Source organism: Lemur catta, chromosome 7 (assembly GCF_020740605.2).
Source record: "Lemur catta isolate mLemCat1 chromosome 7, mLemCat1.pri, whole genome shotgun sequence".
NCBI classification, from domain to species: Eukaryota; Metazoa; Chordata; class Mammalia; order Primates; family Lemuridae; genus Lemur; species Lemur catta.
The window spans coordinates 108,453,591-108,460,500 of NC_059134.1; the positions used below are offsets into that span (position 1 = coordinate 108,453,591).

General features: G+C 34.9%; 1 long non-coding RNA gene across 1 annotated transcript in view; it reads right to left on the reverse strand.

Annotated features, from left to right (window-relative positions):
- Nucleotides 1–5,431, reverse strand: part of LOC123642995 — a 28,781-nt gene extending 23,350 nt beyond the window's left edge. Inside the window, exon 1 of the long non-coding RNA XR_006736574.1 lies at nt 5,413–5,431. This is a non-coding gene — a long non-coding RNA (uncharacterized LOC123642995). The remainder of the gene's footprint in view (nt 1–5,412) is intronic.
- Between the last annotated feature and the right edge of the window lie 1,479 nt (nt 5,432–6,910).

Consider the following 6,910-nt stretch of genomic DNA (forward strand, 5'->3'; position numbering starts at 1 on the left):
ACTTGCTCTCTCAAACAGCATTTTTCAGATGCACTTTTGAGATACAAAAAACAAACAATAAGTAAATCAAGAATCTACAAAAAGAGAAAAGTAAAAAATTCATAATAGCTTTCAAGTTCAGAGAGCTTCTCTATACTTAGCCTTTGTTAAAAAATTTCTTTTTAAAAATCTTTCCATAGCTATCAAATATGAGAAAATCATTTAATAACCCACTGGAACATTGCTATTGATGGCTGTCAGGATGCTCTGGATCTGTGGATGCTATAACTCACTTGGTCTGTTACTCTCTTCACCACATGCTTCTCATGAAAGGGTATTTTATTTTAGATGACAGTGCACACCTAATGGAATTCTGAAGCCTTAGCATTTACCGCAGCTTTCAAGAAATTAGCTATTTCAATCTAAATTGAACTTATCCAGTAGAAGGTATGTTAAAAGATTCCTCAAGACAATGACTTCCCCTTTGAAGACAAGAATGCTTTAATGTTGGAGTTAATTCCAAGTGTTTTCAAACATTTTTCTCCATTACATAAGTATTAAAATAAAGATCATAGGTCTCCCCACCTCCACTGCTCCTGCCTCAAGTTATCTTTATAACGTGAGCTACCATAGTGACAGCAAGAAAATGAGCCAATTACCCACACTTGTTCTTAGATTGCCAGCTATCATCACCAGTGAAACTGGAATTAACCAGAATTTTATGTGTGGAATGTTTTGATTACCAGGAGTTTCCTAATATCCCTGCCTTTCCACTTTCTGCTTCTGTAGGTAGAATGAGCATAGTTTTTACATTTTGTTAATATTACATACTTTTGCAGACTTATAAAGATACATTGGGAAGATGAAGGCATATCAGTACAAAGACCCAAGAGGTTGAGGGATTTTAGGGAGACAGACTAACATACTACAGCTTTGGTAGTCATCATACACATGGATTGAAACCAATTTGATTAACTCTGTGTGAACTTGGGTACCAGCAATTTAACTGTGTCTCTTCCCTTATTGTAAAATCGTTATAACAACATTCCCCTCATGATGCTGTTGTGAAGACTAAATGGAAAATATACATTGCCTAGTATGGAAGATGCTCAATGATGGACATCTTAAAAAAAAGACGGTAGTGCCACAGGCACTGTTTGTGATAAAACCTAGCTTGCTAGAAACTGCTTGCAAAGTGGACTTGCAAAGTGATCTGCATAGTCTAATGTGCATAGTCAAATTAAAATGTATATAAGTCAGATTCTCTTGCTATAAACCATAGTATCTAAGTGAATTTTTTAAATAGTATTTTTAATCCCACTTATGAGAATTAATGTGACAAGCTCTCAACAGAAATCCATTGAAAAATATTTGTATATCTTGCTTTTATGTCCATATGATAAATGCTTAAACTAAGAAAGAAGATCCTACATTCTTTGAATTATATTTTAAATTTATTTAACATACAAGCTGACCAAACTGGAAAAAAAAAACACTAAAACTTTTAAATGGGTGTATGTTTCACTTAAATGCTCAGATAATATCTGGAGAACATAATATATGTTTGATATTTAATACAGGTCTACTTTTTAACAGAGTACTGTAAAAAATTAACATAAGAAAGTTGCTTTTAGGCTGGGAGTGGTGGCTCATGCCTGTAATCCTAGCACTCTGGGAGGCTGAGATAGGTGGATTGCTAGAGGTCAGGAGTTTGAGACCAGCCTGAGCAAGAGCGAGACCCTGGGTCTACTAAAAATAGAAAGAAATGATCTGGATAACTGAAAATATATAGAAAAAATTAGCCGGGCATGGTGGCACATGTCTGTAGCCCCAGCTCCTCGGGAGGCTAAAGCAGTAAGTTTGCTTGAGCCCAGGAGTTTGAGGTTGCTGTGAGCTAGGCTGATGCCAGGACACTGTAGCCAGGGCAACAGAGTGAGACTCTGTCTCAAAAAAAAAAGAAAGAAAGTTGCTTTTAAAAACCCGCAGGTGGTTAATACGGTAAAATCTCAAAGTTACAAATTAGAATAAATTTTAAATCATCAGTGGTAACACCTCACAAGTAATCTTAACTCAAATACAATGTATCTTACTTCAGATTCTGTTCCACAGTACCCTGGACTTACTCTCTTCTGTTACACTTTATTGTGCTTCCTTCAGTAATTGTGTTACTCTGAACTATAAACTCTGCAATGGCTAGAACTCTCTTATCTTGTTCACCTCAGCACCTAGCAAGTGTATGGCACATAGCAGAGTTCCAATAAATAACAATGTATTAATAAATGAAGTTAAGACATTAAAATTGCATATATTCTACTTGTACAAAAATGCAATTTTTAATATGATTTTATGAAACAGATTTAATTATGAAGCAACTTGAACTATAAAAGCATTTATTTAAAATAAAACTAGCTTACCTACTATACTTATTATTCAGTTTAAAAAATAAAACTTTGTGTACAAGTTTTCAGCAACACATTTTCCAACTAATGTATAAGATAATGTGATCTGGAAATATATCACTCTCATCCCTGAAGAACATATAGATAAGAGTCTATATGACTCCTTTAAAACTCTGATGCAACAGTATTCTATTACCCTCATCATTTCTCTTTTTAATTTTACACAAAGGTAGACAAACTTTTAGCCATTTATGGAGCAAACACTCTGGACAATTGCTGATGTTACCAACTTTAAGTGAAATCTGCCACATACCCAGTACAAATGTAACTTTCCAATGACTTAATAGTGTGAATAAATTACTTCAGTGTTTGCACATAAGGGTATTTCTACTGCTATCTGACCAAACACATTTAAAAGATCTTACCCTGCACCTTAATTGTGAAAATACATTCCAAGATGCTAAATTTCCCTTAAAAGAAACCTCAGTTAAAAATCAGAATACTACTCTGAAATAGAAAATATACAAAAAAGATTAACTAAATATCTAAATAATTTGTTGAATTGAGTTAAATATCTAATTTGCTAAATTTCCCTCCTAAAATATGAAATAGATTATACAAATACTAAAAAAATTCCAAATATTTGTTTTATAGACTATTTCTTTCCATTTGTAACTAATTTTGATATTAAACCTTGTATAGCATTTTCACAATACAAACTAAATAACTTTTTATGAATTTCCTACAGAAAAAACGTAACAGCAGGTACCTACACACACATAAGCTCTTTCTTGAAAGCAATAATTCATTTCTGTATATGTTTTAAAAATTAAAGTTAAGCCGTGATTACTCAAAAAGACTACTTTATTGAGGATTTAGATTTAGAGTCTTATCTCCCTCCCATTATCTTCATTTCTATCATTTACCTCTTATTCCAGGGATTCTCAAACTTTCATGTGACATGGATCACATTCTCTCTCAAAACATCTGATTCACCCACTTCTCTTCTGTGTGTGTGTTTTTCTGTTTGTCATGCGATGGGAGGGGATGAGGGGTGTGCTACTAGGAGGTGAACCTTCCATAACTTAAAGGAGGACTGCTATGCTTTTAAGATGATAATACGTAAGGGTTTTAAGTGAGATAATGTATGTAAATAATTGCACAGTGGCTGACATACAGTAGATGGACAATACATGATATTAATATATATCATTATAACTCATCTGTGTTATAAAATTGTAGACACCAAAACATTTCAAAAACCAAGACTACTGGGGGGCAAAACACTGATAACCTGCAGTGCAACCTCTGCACAGAGTCTCTGCACCAAAGCAGATTCACACTTGTTTTGAAATGTGACAGTGGTACTGCAAGTAACTAACTCAAAGTTATTACGTGACAGATACAGGTAGACAGTGAACTCAAATAAGTTACTTTTTACTTCTTGTGAAAATTCCTAGTAAAAATGTTGGTAAGGGATTAAGGATGATCAAATGAAGAGGTGACAAAGATTTTCTTTATTCAAAAAGTCTGTTTCAAACAAATATAAAACATATAACCTGAAACAATTACAGACAGGGTGACAGATGTGGGGGGAAATATGAATTTAAAACTAATGGTTAAAATAAGAACTCTCACAATGTGTATTTCAGATATTTGTATTATTCGTCAAAGATTGAGTCATGATAAAAAACATTAAAATTGCTTCAGGTAAACAAGCCCTCAGGAGTGTAAGGAATGCTTATTTTCCAACATTCTGAGATAACTACTGTGCAAAAGCAGAGATTCAGATGTATGCTATGAGAGTTAAATACAAATTAATAAGACAAGGCATATCGTATGTGAATATGTCACACCATAATTTCAGATCTCATCCCTTTCCACACTAGTTTAATTACTATTTTCCTGAATTAGATTTGACTCATAAACCAATTTGAGTACCTTCTATGTATATGACAGTCCATTTTCTTCTTCCTTCTATTCTTAATATGACTTATTAAAAAATAATAAGAGCACACTGGGAAAAGCAAAGCAGAAACAAAGCAAACTAAACACAGAAACTGTCTAACTTCTATCATAGGAAACAACAGTCAAGATCAATGATGAGGGCCGGGCGTGGTGGCTCACGCCTGTAATCCTAGCACTCTGGGAGGCCGAGGCGGGTGGATCGCTCGAGGTCAGGAGTTCGAGACCAGCCTGAGCGAGACCCCCGTCTCTACTAAAAATAGAAATAAAAATTATCTGGACAACTAAAAATATATATACAAAAAATTAGCCGGGCATGGTGGCGCATGCCTGTAGTCCCAGCTACTTGGGAGGCTGAGGCAGTAGGATTGCTTAAGCCCAGGAGTTTGAGGTTGCTGTGAGCTAGGCTGACACCATGGCAGTCACTCTAGCCTGGGCAACAGAACAAGACTCTGTCTCAAAAAAAAAAAAAAAAGATCAATGATGAATGAGGTTTTAGATTATTTATGAATTTCATTTAAATCCATGCTGTGGGTACATGAGGTTTCAAAACCTAAGGTATATGGTACTTGAGCTCCAAATACTAAAACTACCATTTCTAATAGGCAACTTTTATACTGGCAGCTTTTAAAAAATAGTGATGGGCATGCATTACACATGTTCCTTCTCCTACTAGAATGAAGAAAAAACAAATAAATTTAGAAAGAATTCTTAAGGTTAGACTGTCACTGGGAACACAAGACAGCCTATATCAGAACACAGTACAGAAATACCTTTATTGAGACTACAGGTTGAGGATCTGTGTTTCCTAAATCAACTTGAAAATAATGTATTGTAAGAAGGAGCTCAACTTGTGTTTACCTATCTTTGCTGTGCTCATTATGAGCCAGGCACTGTTTCAAGTGCTTTAAAAATGGTACCTCATCTAATCTTCACAATAACCCTATGAGTTTGCTGCAATTACTATCCCCCTTGTTTTTCATATAAGGAAACTGAGACAAGGCATGGCAAGTTAAAGTGATTTGCCCAAGGTCACTGTGCTAGTAAAGGACAGAGGAGAGATTCAAACCTGAGCTGTTGTGTCTCAAAATCTGTGCTCTTCATCATTTTGCCATGCTACCTCTAATGACAAAGGAAAAATTAAAAAAGCCAAATGAACAAAAAAACCCTTATCACCCTGTAAAAAAAATTAAATAGTAAATCCAAGTTAAGGTTTGCAAACAGTGAAAAGTTTTTAACTATCAAGGATAAGACTATTTTCTCCATTTTTTTTTTTTAAGACACAGCCTCTTTGCTTAAATGTAATGATGGTCTCTGTGTAGAATTCAATTGAAGGACAAGGAAGACAAAGACAATCTGACATCAGAGCATCAGGGCTTTAAGTAAGCAAGTTAGAGCAGCATTTCATACTTCCATTACAAATGTTAAAATTCTTAGTTCGGTCCAATTAGTGTCTCAGTTAAGGTATGCCAAAGGGTATGAATGCCCGTATTATACATTATCTGAGCAACCCTAAAAAGAAAAAAGGGGGGGTTACAAAAGGGTAAGAGTTCAAACAAACATATGTCATTTACTGAAGCATGCAAGATGATATCTATTCAAAGCACCAACATAACCACATCCGAGGAATGTTTAGTATGAACTAAAGAGCTAAATTTTAACATTTTAATTGATTTTTCTTTGTAAAGCTGGAAGGACATGTGTGCTTATTTAAATACCTCACACATGGTAATTGCAAAAATAAGGCGCCCAATTTAGAGAATGTAAAAGGGAGATTCAGTTTTCACATCAGCAATTTCTACAGAAAACAAAGACATTGTAAAATACAGAAATCCTCATAATCACATACTTAAATAAGAAAAATATTTTGATTCTGTCATAATTACAAACTATATCTTCTGATCTGATTCTGTATCCTGTTCATCTTATAAAGATGAGTCAACCAAAAATAACGACTGTAATGTAATCTGCATCAATTAGTCAAAGACAAGTAAAATAATATGCCTGTACAGAAAATCATATTTTATCTCCTGCCTGTACAAATCAGACATTCAGAAGAATTACAAATATGACCTTGCCTACCAGAAAGCACTCAAACCTTTAAACTTTTAAAGTACAACCAACATTCTCTCTCTGATAACTTCAAACCATTAATTAGAACCAATGACCCCAAAATCTGAAAAGTTTAAACGTTCCATTATTAGTAAGCTGATACTACTCTGCTTCTCAGTTTAAAAGTAAACAAGTAAACATTAATTTTCTGCCTGTGGAACTTCGTATACACTGTATGAGACAACCGGTAGCGCTTGCATACACAGCGTGACAAGGACAGTGTGTACACACAGTACAGAACGCTAGGTACTATGTACACACTGTATATGGCATTGGGTACTGTGTAATACTCTATATGACACTCCGTACTGCATACACAGCTTAAGGACAAGGATGCCATGTACACACAGCATGACTCTGAGTACACACCACATACAACCCCGCGTAGGACGCCGTGTAAAACACCAGGTGCTGTGCACACACCGCAAAGCGCCTCCACAGCCTGGCTCTGAAGA